Source organism: Oratosquilla oratoria, chromosome 29 (genome assembly GCF_046742065.1).
Source record: "Oratosquilla oratoria isolate Oo_2021 chromosome 29, ASM4674206v1, whole genome shotgun sequence".
Classification (NCBI taxonomy): domain Eukaryota; kingdom Metazoa; phylum Arthropoda; class Malacostraca; order Stomatopoda; family Squillidae; genus Oratosquilla; species Oratosquilla oratoria.
In genome coordinates, this window is record NC_134805.1 from 40037004 (window position 1) to 40054864 (window position 17861).

Genomic DNA, 17861 nt, shown 5'->3' on the forward strand with positions numbered 1-17861 from the left:
TGGAAACGCCTCTGCTCAGATTGATTTGACCATTTGGGGAAAAAATCTACAGTTTTTGATTTGGGAATATTTGATGACCATATATCATAATTCGTTCTGTTTCGGAAAAAAATAATTTGAAATACATGCAAATATTTTTCGTCGACACTATTTTTATTTGTCTTCGTTGAAGAAAATGTGTTGTCAGATAATTAGTGTTTCGTAACTAGTTAAAGTTAGAGTTTAAAAACTTACGAGAGATGTGAACGTAGATGATTTTTGAGTTCTCGCCACTAAAGTGGACAAATGAATAGGTAAATAAATAAAAATGTGAATAAACAAGTAAATATGAAGAATAAACAAATAAATGCATCACGGGAATTCGGCGCCATGATGTCTTATCTTACCGACATCACGACACGTCGTTTTGTCCCATGACGCTGAAATTTGGTGAAGAATGGCACAGAAATAAAGCTAATAAGCCTATTAAGCCTGGGGATGATGAAACGGAGGTGCAAGAAAGGACAGGGTCAAAGCAAAGTCACCTTTTGGATTATGGCGTTCTGTTGGAACGCCATTCTCTCCGGTGATTCCCCTACTTTTTTCGATAGCCTTAAGACATCAGACCTATTGGGTCCTGCAGTAAGAACCAATATTCCGTTTGGTTGATATTTGGGATAGAGTACCGATGTTTGACAATGTTTAGGGTCTACTTCATGCCAGAACTCGGGGGTGCCCCTTCTTTGACAAAAACTAGTTGTTCTATCTCTCCCCCTTTTTTTTTTTTGTGGGGGTGGGGGGTTAGAGGACGGGGTGGATGGATTGATTAAGATTTGAGGCTCCCCAGAAACAAGGTTTGTCTTCTGAGAAGAGTACAAGTTTTTGGGAGTGTGAGTTTCAAGTGGATCAATTCATGGTGTTGTTTCGACTTTGGTGCTTGGGCCTATCCTGATTTGGTTTGATGCCAGTCCATGTATACACACACGCACACACACACACACACACACACACACACACACACACACACACACACACACACACACACACACACACACACGGATGTGTATTTGTATTTGTATTTATAATAGGAAATACCCAAAAGCACGATGAAAATAAACAAGGGTGTAATTGCACCATTAATCAGGATAACAGATTATAGTATATAGGCCTATATGTGTGTGTGTGTGATTCACCATTACCTTGGATCACGTGTTGGTCTCGTGATCGACAGCTATTGCTCTCCCAGATAAGAGCTCAAAACTCGTATTGTATAAAACCCGATCTGTGGGTAATGAAGTGACTTTACACGCACGCACGCATACACACCCTATATTGTTTGTGTGTATGTGTATGTGTATGAGACATGATTTACTCAGCTATGGTCAAGACCTTCACCTTTGCCCTTCGTGCTAGAACAGCCGACTAGTGGTATCCACCTTAAGCCTTGTTGATACGGAGCTAGTTTAGTAGCTGCTAGTCCTAGCGACATGTAAACTAACCCTCTAATTGCCAACGGAAACTTAGAAGACTTGCATCCAAACTATCTTAGTGTGAACACTTACTTGCCGGGTAAGTTAACTTTCAGCTAGCACTGGCGGCTACAAAACTAGCCCCGTGTCAACTACCCTTATCTGACCATAGGCTCATTACTAACATGGCAGGGCCGAAATATCTTTTGCCACAGCGTTCTGGAAGTTGTGTAATGATAGTACGTGACATCACGGGCTTATTGACGGTGGGACCAAATGGACGCACGCACGCACACACACACACACACACACACACACACACACACACACACACACACACACACACACACACACACACACACACACACACACACACACACACACACACACACACACACACACACACACACACACACACACACACACACACACACACACGAGACCTGCTAACCATATACAGAATTATGAAAGGGATGGATTTTTTTGATAGCGATGACTTGATGACTTGTTAAAGTGGGATAGAAGAAAAACCAGAGGACACGAAAAGAAACTTAAAAAGGATAGTTACAGAAGAGAGAACAAGAATAGCTTCCCACACAGAGTGGATGCTGAAAGGTACAAAAGCGGGTCACTACGAGCATAGCTCTCTTCCCGTAATATACAACTAGGTAAATACACACACACGCGCGCGCGCGCGCACACACAGTCGTGATAGACAGCTATTTCCCCCTTTTCCGGGAGGGAAATAGCTGTTGATCACGAGTCCAACGCGTGATCCAAGACCATGGTGAATGGTGAATCACACACACAAGATCGAGAGAATATAAAAGGCAGCAACCAAATTGGTTCCCATCCTGGAAGAGAAACCATACGAGAAGAGACTAAAGGACTTAGATCTGTCAATGATCGAAAAGAAAGGCTTTGTATGATTAAAATATTCAGGTTGCTAAAGGGCATAGACAGAAGAGGTCTCTTGGTTAGGGTTAGGAGGTATCGTAAGAACAAATTGACGAAGACTATATATGTAAAGGATGTGGAGAAATACAGTTATCCATATAGATGCATAAATACTTGGAATAGCATAGGCGACATACCCCAAGTTAGAACAATACATAAATTCAAATCTACACTTAACAACTGGAAAATAAAGATGTGGAAGAAGCTGGAACCATACATGACTTTGAATCCAGGTATGATAGATTGGAGATTAAGGAGACGTATCCCACGATAATTGTTCATTTCCTGTGCAATACAATTAATTAAAAATAACTAGGTAAACACGATCGCGCGCGCACACACACACACACACACACACACACGCACACACACACACACACACACACACACACACACACACACACACACACACCAACTCTCTTACTCTCTAAATTATTATATCAATTTTCAGGTGATGTTTAGTTCCATGTGTATGTTTGCCTGAATTTATGAATGTGTTATGTGTTTAAGCGTGTATGTATGCATGTGTATATGTTTAAAGGCTTCTACGCTTCCGTTTGTACATGTGTAATTAATACTCGATTGACTATTTATTGATGCATCACTTGATTGCAGCTTTAGCATCATGACCTATCATGCAAACGGCCGAGTGCATGTAATATACTTATGCTTACATACACACGCACACACACGCACGCACTCACACACACACGCACACACACACACACACACGACTCGACGTTCGCAATTGCTGCTACAGCGGTCCGAGTTCGAATCCCGCCCAGGGCTGAAAATAATTTCAGTATTACTGCGCTGCGAAGCTGTTGATCACGACTCCTACACGCGATCCAAGACCATGGTGAATTACACGACTTGACGGCGCAGTGGTAGCGTTCGCAACTGCTGCCACAGCGGTCCGAATTCGAATCCCGCCCAGGGCTGAAAATAATTTCAGTATCGCTGCGCTGCGAATCGTTACTCCAACTCTCGTGGGCGGGGAGTTGGTGTGTGTGCATGTAAGGTCACAGCAGTATCCATAGATGGGCCATACATGAGCTCTGAGGTCTCTTCCGGTAGTGTAATAGCTGTCAGTCACGAGCCCAATACGCGATCCAAAACCATGGTGAATGACACACACACACACACACACACACACACACACACACACACACACACACACACACACACACACATATATATATATATAGATAGATATATATATATATATATATCTTCTTGGGGGTGGGGTTCACATTGGAGCTTTTTGCAAAAAAATAACTCTTGTTGAACTAGGGAGCCAATGATGAAGGAACCCATGCCTTATAGATATAAATTTAGAATACTAAAATGATTTCATTAATATTGATCGTGTCTGGTGGATATCAAATACTTTCGGAGACCATCTTGAAGTGGGACTCTAGTTTTCCAGCTCTTCTATCCCCATAGACCATCTCACGACTCTAATAGAAGTATTCAAATAGGTCAAAAGCTCAAGGATGATGCAGGTAAGATCATCATATTAAGACAGCAGGATAGGACTCGTAGTAATGGGTTTCAACTGGACAGTTTTAGGTTTAAGAATGAAATAGACAAGAACCTGTTTACGAACAGAGGTTAACAAATGGAATAGACTTAGGAACCATGTAGTGAGCCCTGAAAATATTGATTGTTTTATGAGAAGGTTAAACTATGGATCAGGATGATAGGTGGTAAATGACATGGAACTATTTAGTGTAGGCTTTATGGTCTCTTGCAGTCTCCTCCATTCTTATGTTCTTAAATGTGTGTAGGTCCACTTTTCGCCCCCTGGTCTGTTTGCCCCCGTCAGTGAGCTCCCAACCTTGGACAATTCATCCCATGAAACGGACGTTTCGCCCCCATCGAAATGAAACATTCAATTGATGCAATCATTGCCTTAAGTCATGTTTAAAACGTTTATGAATAAATACAGCAAGTTTCAATGGGTTTGGTAGAGGGATTGTGATGTTTTGTGCCAATTTACCAACTGAGCTATACTTTTTTATATCTACAGCTCCTTATGGATTCTTCTTGTTTTCTTGATATCTTACTGTAGAGCTTTACTTACGTTTTCTGTTTTCACCTGCATTTTATATAATATTTCTTTATGTATATTTCGATGGTAGCAGGAGACTGACATGTATCTTAATAAATGACGAAATTGAACTGAAATTGCTTGTCAATTTCTTCAACCAGCCGCTTGTTGATAAACTTTTTAAACATTATTTAAGTTAACCGTTGCATCAATAGACTCTTTTATTTCGATGGGGTGAAACGTCCAAGATTGGGAGCGAGCTGACTGGGGCCAAACAGACCAAGGGGCGAATTGACCAGATACCCAGCTGGCCTGGACTTCATACAGGGTGATGAAAAATAAACCAAACCCAAATGGTCTCTTCTTTCTTTTCTTGATTACTAATCAGTATCTGTACTGCTTGTGCAAATGTGTAACCAAGAAAAAGGTGAAAAAGAAATAAAGAAATCAATATTTAAAATAAGGATAAAAAAAAAAATACGAGTATGTAGCTCACCAAGAAAATAGTGTTTTGTGTAACATATTACGTGGAGTGCAGATACTTGACTAAGCTTCCATGGATGATATTAATATTAATACTTCTTCATAAACGTGCATTTGACCGGATTAGATCGAACACAATACCAGGACCTTTGTGCAGAAAAGATAACCTTGGTACAAAGGATATTGGCCTCTTGCCTTAGCAGAAGGAATGTCAGTGAAACGTGAATGAATAGAATTTCACTCAGATGCAATCGGACTCGAACCTGTATGATTCAGGATGCGGGCCAGTCACGCCAGCCAAGTTGGGGACCCCCATGGCGGTGATGGGGGGCCGGGGGGGGGTTCAAATTGACCTTCGATTGAAGTCCTCTCCTGTGGGAAAGGCCCTCACTGGTTCTTCGATGACGATTGTTTTTGTTTTGTTTGTTTGTTTTTTTATTATTCAAACTGGTGATGTGAGTTTGAATGTTTCGGTTTTAGTGAGGTTTCTCGAGTATACAACACACACACACACACACACGCGCGCGCTTGCGCTTGCACTCGCAGTGCATCGATACTGAAATTATTTCATCCCGCCCAGGGCTGAAATAATTTCAGTATTGCTGCGCTGAGAGTCGTTACTCCAACTCTCGTGGGCGAGGAGTTATGTGTGTGTGCGTTTAAGGTCACAACATTACCCATATATCGGTCATATATGAGCTCTGAGCTCTCAGCCGGGAGGGAAACAGCTGTCGATCACGAGTCCAACACGTGATCCAAAACCATGGTGAATCACACGCACACATATTTAAAGCTAGGTATGATAAATTGGAAAATATTAGACGGGATCCCACGCGCTTTGATCTTTTCCTGTATACTAAAGTTAGGTAAACACACACACAAAGATGTATGGCAATATAGGATATTGAATGTATTTCTCTCTCTGTCTCTCTCTCTCTCTCTCTCTCCAATAAATCTTTTTGAGTTTTTATTGACTACATTTTTCCATGATTAAAGACTGATTACTCAAAAATTAATATTGAACCCCTTACCAAGAGTGACGCAGGCAAGGTCATCATATTAAGACAGCAGAGCAGAACTTGTAGTAATGAAATTAGATGGACAAAGTTAGGTTTTAGAAGGAAATAGGCAAGAGGTGGTTTACCAACAGAGTGGTTGACGAATGGAATAGACATGGTAACCATGTAGTGAGCGCTGAAACTATTAGTTGATAGAGAAGATTAGATAATTTTATGGATAGAGATGACAGGTGGTCATGGACATGGAACTGCGTAGTGTAGGCCTTGTGGTCTCTTGCGGTCTTCTTCATTCTTATAGAGGAGAAACACTGGGTCAGGTGTATGAGTGTGTCTAGTAATTGGCCAATTAGACCGCTCGTTATTGGTGAATGTGAGTAGGGGAACGACAGGAAAGGTGGACAAATTCAGCAGCATTCATTTGTGAAAACGGCGAAAAAGAAAGATTTCAGTAACGATGTACCATCACGGCGGTTGCACCAATCATAGGGATGTCTGATTTGTCTTTCAAGTCACGTGATATAGTAATAGATTGCTTGTTGCTGAGTCTGTGATGCTGAAGACTAAGGTTGTCATTAATATATTCATAGTGAAAATTTATTATGTTTAGGATTTGAAGTTTGAGGGGCAAGTGATGTTCCGGGGGTGACTTGAAGATTATATATATATATATATATATAATATATATATATATATATATATATATATATATAGATATATTATTATTATTATTATTATTATTATATACTGTATATATTATTATTATTATTATTATTATATTATTATTATTATTATTATATTATTATTATTATTTATTATTATTGTTATTATTATTATTAATAATAATCAGTTGTACAAATTCCCCCCCCCCCCCAACCGCTCACACACGTGCTTGGGGGTGGAGATTGTACAATTGACTGTTGCTAGGGTGGACATTCCTAAGTTGATCATGCCGCGTGATACATAGCCTAACCTAATCTAACCTAACTAAGCCAAACCTAACTAATGTTAGTTCGGATGGATATTCTACAGTTGGTCAGTGTAGGGAGGAATTCTAGAATTGAGTGCAGTTGGGGTGCAGGTTCTACAGTTGATCAATGTGTGTGGTGGGGGAATTGTACAATTGATCCATTATTTCTTATTATCATTGTTACTTATTTTTATTATTATTAATGTTATTGCTGTTATTGTATGTAGTTATGAAGACTTGATTTTATTTAGGTGCTGTGCATTGAGTGGGAAGTGTTGACTCAGTTGACATTGTAACGATGGTGGTGATGTGACGTCACCTCGAGTTATTGGCGAAGGTCAAATTAAAGTCGCAAGTGTAGGCGGATGGGGCAGTGACGTGGCACTCGTGTTGGAGATGTCATAGCGGTGGCGGATCAATATAATGAGGGAGAAGGCTCACTGTGTGTGTGTGTGTGTGTGTGTGTGTGTGTGTGTGTGTCACTTCCCTGGTCATCTTGGCCTTCGATTTCGGGTGAGTTTTGTATATTTACATAGGTCCCCATACGTGCGCTTCATGCTTGCAAGTCATTCAAACAACATACACAGAATCTTAAACAATGATATGGGAGTGGGTGTGATGAAAGGGTGAATGTGGAGGAATAGCTGGGTGCTAAACGCATACAGATGTAAATGGGTGAGGTTTGCTGGTCACGAGAAGGGTTGTCGTGGTGGGAGGGGTGAGTGGATGAGGAAGACCGAAGAGATATTTGGTGTACGGGGTTGTAATTCTGGTGCTTGATGAAGGGGAGGGGGGCGGGGTAGGGGGGTAGGGCAGCATAGGAGTTATGAGGTGGAGGGTGTATGTGGGGAGGAGGAGTAGGCAGGAAAATGATGGGAATATGTGGCAGTTTTGGACGTCCCCATATTTCAGTTTCCCATTGCACAAGGGGGCAGAGGAAATTGTCCCAGTCTGAAAGAATATATGCATGTATGCATACACACGCGCCCTCATGTACGTGCTTTTGCGGACATACATGTTTTCACACACGTGAAGGCTTGAATGTGTATGTGTGTGTTTTTACTTGTTATCCATATATGTGTATGTATATGAGTGGTAAAGGGGTGAAGTGCAGAGGACAGTGGGAATCTTTATTCTCTTGCATGTCATCCCTCTCAAATATTCTTCAGTTTATAGACTTTGTAAACATTTTTGACTGTGTTCTTCCTGTATACCCCCTCCATCCTTCCACCCGTCCTCCTCGGCTTATTGATCATCAGCCAACTCATCGCATTTGCCAGTTTGATCAGTCAATTCTGATGGATTCTTTATTGTGTGTGTGTGCGCGCACATGTACAGTATATATGTATACAATGTGTGTATATTATCTATTGCATGGCAAAAATATAATACATGCCTTTGTATCTTGTTCCTTTTGGGCTATACACATAAAAGCTGTATTGCAAACCTTCTTAGGTCAGCTCATCTCCGGCAGGCGATGCAGGACGAGGAAGCTCGTCATGCTGATAAAAAAGAGACATGTTATATTTAAAATGTTAATTAAAATATCAAATGTCATATCCGCCCTTCCTCTCTCTCTCTCTCTCTCTCTCTCTCATAAACACACTCTTTCTCTCGCTCTCCCTCTCCTTTTCCTACTCTCTTTCTATCGACCTGGTATGCACAAATGGAAATAAAGGATATTGAGATGAGGTGATGGAATTTTAAGGCTCATCCCCACGTTCTGTACATACGGAATATTGCTCATTTTACTTCTGGGTTTACTTAAACTGTAAAGAGCTGGGTTCGAACCGCCATTGCCGCCGCGGCCGTGGCCGCCAGTGAGATATAGTAGGATAACGACGTCCCCAACAACTGTGTGTGTGTGTGTGTGTGTGTGTGTGCGCGCGCGCGCGATCATGTGTACTTATATAATTTACCTAATTGTAATGTACAGGAAAATGGCTATACTAATGGGGTCCTGTTTCTCTGCCTCCGTCGATCAAGTTTAATGTAAAGTTCGCTTATGATTTTGGATTGTGCTAGGTCTACTCTTAGGCTGTGTGATTTGTGTGTGTGCGTGTGTGTACGTGCGCGTGCACGTTTTTCTAAAGTGTTACTGGTCCCAGCATCCTGCTTTCATCATATGTGTTTCAACATCTACTGTGTTTTGTAGCCAGTATTCCAACCGTACGTCCGTATTTTATTCGTTTTATGTACATTCGAACATTGTCCGTCCCTGTGTGTCCGTCTGTCAGACTTAAGATGTCGCTTTATACGTGTCTTAACTCATCTGTCTGCCTGCTGTCTGTCTGTCTTTTGATGACGGTCTATACGCGTCCTAGTAATCTGTGTGTCTGTCTGTTGGTTTATACGGGTCTGCCCAATCCGTCTACCCCACTGTCTGGTCCTTTGTCGTCTGGAACATCGTCTGCGATTCGGTCAAGGAGGAGGAGGAGGAGATCTCGTCAGCGTCGCCGTCAGTATCAGTGAAGCGGAGGTAATCTTCTTTAAACGGGGCTAACTGGACTTGAAAGGCCGGCACTCGTCTTCGCAAAGTGCCATCAGACAGTGGCCTTTTCGTAGACTTCTGTAGTGCCCCTGTGCAACAATGGGTCTTCTTGTAGCTATGCTCTGAGGGTGTGCTTAATGTATAGCGGTCAATGTAGTCCTTAATTGCTTTGAGGAAAAGTTGGTGGAATATATGGAGGGCAACGACGCAGTTACGATTTGTTTGTTTGTGTTTTTATATATACAAAGTGTGATGTATAGCTTTTTATATAGAGCAGAATAGATCATGTGGCATGTATCTGTGTATTTCTAAGACAAGTACGTCTTGCATATGCTTTGGTAACATATAAGTGGTGTACAATCACAATAGAAATAGATTATTATGTCGTATGTTGGTGTAACTCGTACTGGAGGCGCATAGAGGTAGTCTGGTCCTTGGTCCATCCACTCCTGGCGTCTTACCTTATCTTAGGCACTTAGGGGGAACAACAGGCCACTCATACATTGTGGAGGCTCATATCTTGGTGGCACACATCAACTTAGGGCGATGGCTGAAGATAATCCTGAACTTTGGCTTCTCTTTCTCAGGCAGGCACTCTAGTCACTCTTCACCCCGTTTTCCTTCTCTCTCTCTCTCTGCCTCTCTCTTCTTTCTTTCTCTTCCCCCGGTTCTTCCTCCTCCTTCTCTCTTTCTCTGTTGTCTCCTTATTTATCTCGATTTCCTCTCATTTTTCAAGCATTTTTTTTCTTTATGGTCCTCCCTCCTCCCGTTTTTCTTCCTTCATTCTTTTCTGTAATCCTCTATTTTCCTCTTTCATCTTCATATTCTACTCTTTCTATCTCATTATCATTAATCCTCCCTTTCCTTTTCATTCTTTCCATCTCCTCTCTTTCCTTTTTTTCTCCCCCTCTGTTTCCTTTTCTTTTTCCCAATCTCTTCCTCTTTCTCTCTGTCTCTTTCTGCCTCTTTTTCTCTTTCTCTCGCTCTCTTCCCCCCCTCTCTCTCTCTATCTCTCTCTCTCTCTCTCTCTCTCTCCTCTTTTGCGTCCTCGACTCACTCTCCCTTTTTGCTCTCCGACTCTGTCTCCTTAATCCCCTCCTTGCTTCTCGCTCTCCTCCCTCTCGTACTCTCTCTCTTTCTGTCTCTCTTTCTCTTTCCCTCTCTCATCTCTCTTTTTTACTCATTCCATCTCTCTCTCCCTCTCATTCTCCTTTTCACACTTTCCATCTCTCTTATTTCCCTTTGACTTGTATTTCCTTTGTCCCTGTTTTTTCATATTCCGCCTCCCAACCAGACACACATTGTTCAATCATTCTTTCCTTCTCGCTCATTCTCTTTTTTCGCTCTTTTTCTTTATTTGTTTTCTCTTGTGTGCAACTCGTTTCCTTTTACTCTTCTCTCTTTTCCCCCCTTTCTCTCGTTCTTGTGTGGAGCATTTCCTTTAATAAGTAGGAATTTGTGGAAATATCTGCAGCTTGAATTAACTAATGAGGCTGAATAGACGTCTTTTAGAAATCCTCCGTCTTGGTCTTCATCAGACAAATGAAGAAGGATTTGAGACTTTTTGAAAGATTTAAGCGTCGAGTGCCACAGAGTCATGTCCCACGTCCTCATTCTTTTCTTTTTAACTATTTATCCATTATTATTATTATTATTATTATCATTATTATTATTGTATGTATATATATATATATATATATATATATATATACATATATGTTTTTTTTTTTTTCATGAACACTGTACCTGATAGTATGGATGATCCAAGGATTAAATTATTTTTTTGAGAAAACGTGCTGAATTTTGTTGGCGTCTGTATAATTAATTCGATAAAGTGGGGATTAGTGTTATCACCAGATAAGACGGTGGTGAAGCCGGACCAGAAATTCTTCCTTACCAAGCAAGACCTTCTGTATCGTAAGATCTAGATGTGCCTTCAAAGGTCCTGGCAACTTGTATTCAGCTAGGAAAAGATCGTAGGATTAAGTCAAAGTGGGTTTATGTTTGTGTGTAGATAGGGGTCATTGACCTTCTTTTCTATAAGAACTGGTTTACTCATAGAGTGCTTAACGAATGGAATAGACTTAGTAACCATGTCGTGAGCGCTGAAACCATTTTTTTTTTTATGAGAAAGTTAGATAACTAAGGATGGGTGATAATGGACATGGAACTGCCCAGTGTAGGTCTTATGGTTCCATAGCCTTGTTCATTCTTATGTTCATGTATTCTTATCCTTCTTTCGATCCCTCGTAGTTTTTTTTCCTCAAAGGGTGGGGAGTGTGGGGGACAATAGTACTTTGCGTATACATGGAGTGTCATTTCCCCCCCCCCCCCCGTCTCCCAACCAGATGACTTCAGTTCATTGTGTTGGACATAATTTATATTGATGATGTCGACTCATTGTTCTTACAGCTGTCTAGGGCAGTTGGTGAAAGCCAGCACTCAAACACACGTCACTGTCCCCCATGAGCATGAGGGTGCGACATGCATATAAAAGTGTTCTCCCATACATAGGTTTGTATAGAAGCTTCGAGCTCTCATTCAGAAGACTGAGGGCTTTCAGTGACGAGCCCAGCACGTGATCCAAGGCTTTGGTGAATCTTACTATGGGTGGCAATTGCCTAAAGGCGTTATCACTCTGGGCTAATTTTCCTCCGATTTTTGGAGCAGATTTTCAGCCCTCAGGTTTCGGGAAGGAATCTGATATGGTGGAGGAAATAAAATTTCCTCCAGTATATCAAATGACTTTCTGTGTATTTTTCTTGAGAAAACAAAATAGTTTGCCATAGTTGTAGAGGTGGGCGATACCGCCAATTAATCGAAGGTTGGAGGAAAAATAGCCCAGCGTGATAACCCCTTCAGGGAACAAATGATGTTGAGGTTGTGTGGTATTTTATAAAACTTGCACGTGTAATCCCTGTCTCTCTGGTTACCAGGGACAACGAGGTTACGCAACTACACTCAGTGTTATACTCGCTGCATCGAGAACTGGCCGTTAAGGCGGAGTACGGGGATTCTCCCTGTGTTGCCACATATAATTATTTTACAATTTTATTTTATCTTAAATCTTATCTTATAATTTTATAATGTTGCCACATATAATTATATTATATTTTTTGTCACGCACCACCACTGAGGTAAAAATCAAAGCAATGTTTTCTATACAAAGGTTTCGTTTCCTCGAGTCGTGGACATGGCATATGAGCGAAAGAGAGCGACGGTGCCACTCCATCCCTTCTTTGGCCACGCCCCCACAGTGCATTCAGAAAGCATTGCATCCACACGTACGTTCTCGCCATGGATAAATATATATATATATATATATATATATATATATATATATATATATATATAGAGAGAGAGAGAGAGAGAGCGGGCGGGCGGGTGAGCCGTGCGGGCCGTGTTATCTGTGGAGATGTGGCAACACCGGGAAATTCCCTAACCCCGCCTTAGCGGCCAGTTCTCGTTGCGTTAGGTATAGTATGATTCACCATTAACTTGGAGCACGTGCTGCACCTGTGATCGACAGCTGTTACCCTCGCGGATGAGAACTCAAAGCTAATATGTGGCCTGACCTATGGGTAATACGGTGACTCTTTCTGTTTCTCACACACGACTCAGTGGCGCGGTTGGTGGAGTCACTACGGCGGTCCGGGTTCGAATCCTGCCCAGGGCTGAAATAATTTCAGTATCGCTGCGCTTCGAGTCGTTACTCCAACTCTCGTGGGCGGGGAGTTGTGTGTGTGTGTGTGTGCGTGTAAGGTCACAACATTACCCAAAGATCGGTCATACGAGCTGTGAGCTCTCGTCCGGGAGGGAAATAGCTGTCGTTCACGGGTCCAACACCTGATCCAAAAGACCAAGGTGAATACACACACACACAACTCTTTGCCCACCAGAGTATGAGGACTGACTGGCAGTGTAGATGTGCTAAATTTCTCAGCCCTGGGCGGGATCGCTGATTTAGTGGTCTAGACCCTGATAAGGACCATTTGGTCTCATGTAGGCCTCATGATTCTTTGGCATACTGCATTTGTAACTATAAATTAACTAATTTTTTCGTTTTATTTTTATTTAATTTTTTTATATAGATTTGGTAGACTTATGGGATTCTGGGAGAGGGATCCCTGAGGCACTAGTCACCAGTGCTTCTGTCCTTGGGAAGGACGTGGCATCGAAGAAATGGAGTCACAGGTGGTTAAGGAGGAGAAATAGCAGAATGGAGGGATAGTGAAACTTGAAAGTGATCAACTTTTTTATTTATTTATTTATCGTCATTTATTTATTGGTTTAGCCTATTATTACTATTATATCTTTTTTTTTTCATTATTACTATTTTTTATTTATTTATCTTTGAGCGGAAATTAGTCTTCCGTCTGTGTGATTTTGGCATTACTGGTGCCCCTTACAGCATCTGATTTGCAATATGTGTGCGTGTGAAAAAAATGATAATCGGTTTATTGACTTGGCAGTGATTGAGTGATACATTGACAGTTTGCAGTTTGAGTTAATTTTAGGACTTGACTAATGTGTGCGTGAAACGATGGGAAGAGATACAAATAAAAACAAGAAAAGGCACAAAGAAAATTTTAATTATATATTGGTATATAGGCATCTATTTGATTGTTTATTTTTATCGTCAGAATTTGGGACAGACGACTGGATCAGCACTGAGAAAATATTTTTTTCATCTTTCCATTGTCTCAAAAGGAAGTTCTCATGTGATTATTATTTGGAGAAAATAATTATTGTGATAAAACCTTCGGTACAGACAACTATCACCTGTCTTTGTTCCCAATATTATTATTGTTACGATTAACATGATTTTTATTTTATTTATTTGTTTATTTTTATTTATTATTATTATTATTATTATTTATATGCCGTTAATATATAAGGATGAAAGGCTTCCTAGTCTTTTTATTGACGTGGGTGAGGTGATGTTTTGATATGGTCCTGTCGTCATGCATGCATAAGATAGGGGGCCCGGGGTGTGTGTGGGGGGAGGGGGGGTTCTGTGACGAAGTTCCCACGGTCGAGTTCGAGACCGAAACTGTCTTTTTTTTTCTTCTTTTTCTTCTTTTTCTTCTTCTTCTTCCTCTTCTTCTTCTTCTTCTTCTTCTTCTTCTTCCTCTTCTTTTCTTCTTCGTCTTCTTTTTTTCTTTCTTTTTAGAGCCTAGTGCACAGAGGACACACGGCCCAATGTTGTTTGGTTTCGTGGGCCCGAAATTTCGTGTAAGAATGCGGGTTTGATCGCAATACAAACACGTGAGAAACCTCTCGCAGACCTTGGCATAACTCCAAGCGTGGAATCGGTAGAAAACCCTGCTAATGAGTCCGTAATTCAGTCGCAGTATCTGTTGATAAAAATTTATTTATCTGTATGTATTTGTTTTAGACTTGTTTATTTTCTCACGTATTTATTTTATTTATTTATTATTTACTTATGATACAGAAACTATCTGTCGGAGCTTTGGTTCGTGGCGGAAACAGTGGAAGATGTCTTGATTCAGTATTGAAAATATTAACACTATTATTATTGTTAAAGTTGTTTATCGTGTTAGCGAGTTGTGATCTTGAATGTGCTTTTTCCTCCATAGGCACCAACCAGAATGAAATGTTAAAGGTGTTCAGCTTGAACCAGGAGGGTGGTGGCACCAATTCGATTTTTTTTCCAAAATAGGAGTGTGGGCTTCACATACATAAGTAATTCCACTCTATTTCATGCCAGTGGAATGTGAAAAGCGGTATAGTTTCCTTCCTCAGGTGGCGCATTCCTCTTCTTGTAACCCATCGGTGGGAATGAGTGGCTATCCCCCTCACTGGTAGGAAAAATTCAGGGTAAATGTGTGTGTATATACTCGTATGTACGTACGTATGTGGTTTATGTACTCGTGTATGTGTGTGAAAGTGTGTTTGATATAGTAATTTAGAGCATTTCTGATACAGACAGTTGAAATGTGATCACACACACATATACACACACACACACACACACACACACGCATATGTATGTTGATGTGGGTTTACGTGTGTGCGTGTGTGACCGTGTATTTTATATGACCGCATGCCTTCGTGCCTGTGTCTCCGTGTAGTTTATACACATTTTTTCGTTGTCACCATTACTAAGAAATAAGCACAGATTCGTTTCAGTGCATCACGTTTAACGGGTGCCCAAGGACAAAATTGTTGAACTTTATTCTATTTTTATCTATTTATTTTTTTTTTTTTATTAATTTTTGTGCTTCGTGAGTGGGCAAACCAGTGCCGGCGCCAAGCCGGTGTCAGCCCGGCCGGCGTCGACGGCATTTGTCTCTCACTGGATTAATGATGTATAGTAACATCTGTTTGTGTTACCAGCTTTCAAGATGAATGGGAATGCCGGTTGGCAGGTGTCATCGCAGATTCTGGATCACATACGCGCGCGCGCACACACATACACACACACACACACACACACACACACAAACACACACACACACATGCGCGTGCGCACGCTCACTCTCTCTCTCTCTCTCTCTCTCTCTCTCTCTCTCTCTCTCTCTCTCTCTCTCTCTCTCTCTCTCTCTCTCTGTCTCTCTCTCTTTCTCTTTCTCTCTCACTCACCTTTCACCTTTCTCCCACAGTGCCCTCCCTCTCGCCCGTCATGATGGAGCTCCTGCTCCAACTTGATGCTCACTTTCACTCGGTCTACATACGGACTTTCGCCTCTTGGAAGCGCTGCGCCGTGTGCCCATTCCCACTGGGGTCTCTCAGTCATGTGTCTGTTCGCTTTCAGGAAGAAGAGAAAGAGGGGGGGGGAGTGAAGGGGTAACAGTGAGGGTGAGGGAAGAAAAGGAGCATATAATATGTACGCGCACACACACACACACACACACACACACACACACACACACACACACACACACACATATATATATATATATATATATGTATGTATATGTATTTATGTGTGTGCAGAAACCTTACTTCACCGTGGAAAATGATATGCGAAAACACATGGGAGAGAAGCAAAGCTGTTCTTTTTGTGTAATGTTTCACTATTTGCCTGAAGATGTAATATTTTGCTTTTCTCCTTTATTTCCATACACACGCACGCACCCCCCCCCTACACACACACAAATATACAAAAAACGGAAGTGGATGGAGATAACTTGAGATTAAGACAAAGAATGAAGTGGATGATAAAGGAGGTATTGGTTGCAAAAGGAATTTATGTCGAGTGAGGGAGAGAGAGAGAGAGAGTAAACAATAAGAGAAAAAGGATTGTGGTCACTGGATGAAGGAATGACGTGGACCGAAGGGATGTTTTTCTTGTCTGCTTCTGCTTCTTCCTCTTCTTTCTTCTCCTTCTTCTTTTCCTCCCTTTTCTCTTCCTCCTTCTCCCCATTCTTCTTCTTTTTCTTCTTCTCCTCCCCATTCTTCTCCTTCTTCTTCTCCTCCTCCGCCTTCTTCTTCTTCTTCTTCTTTTTCTTCTCCTCCTTCTTCTTCTCCTTTTCTTCTTCTTCTTCTTCTTCATCATCATCTTCTCCTTCTTCTACTACTTCGTCTTCTTCTTCTACTTCTTCTTCTTTCTGTTTTTCTTTCTTCAAGTAGATAATGGGGACGGGGGGGGGGGGGTCGTCATCAGTGAAACACTGGGGAGCAAACCAGTTCCAGCTGTCGGGTCCTGCCATGGAGGTGCTCTGTATCGCTACAACACTGCGTCTGACACCCGGGCGTTGTGCCGGGGGATAGGGATGACCCTTTGTCTACAGGGTGCCAAGATGGGAGGGGCGATGAATGGAGATGGGGTGGATGCATACTTTGACACGGCCACCCCCCTCATGAGGCGGAAAAGGTCTTATGATATGAATTGTTATAATTTAAATCATCAATATATTTTTTATTATTGCCAGTGATGTTACTATAATTGGTCATTATTTGATTGAATGGCGATTCAGTTTGCTTTGTATTCTCTTTCTCTCTCTCTCTCTCTCTCTCTCTCTCTCTTCTTTGCTGTAGCTAGACCAGACTCTCCTATGGATAAAAGAATAAGCTTCCGTTTATTTATTCACATATTTTATTTTTATTTTTTTATTTCTATTTGTTTAATTGGTTTAATTTACGTGCGTATTCATTATTTTACGTTTATGTGTTTAATTCTATTAATTCATTTACTTATTCATTTATATTTGCAAAAAAATAAAAATAGTATTGGGTCTAAACATTTAACGACTTTGCAGAGGTGATCCTCACAATTAATCCTCAAAAGATGTTCTGAAGTGTGAACCTCACGAATGTATGTAGGCCTTCGTCCTCACGACTCATCCTCGGAGTCGTGACTCCAGCAGGCCTCGACTCCAGCGTCGTGGCATCAGAGACTTGAAAGAAGGTGAGGAGCCTACGCCAGGAGGCACTGAGTAGCTGCGGCCGAAGCCGTCAGTCACTGCTGGAAATCGGA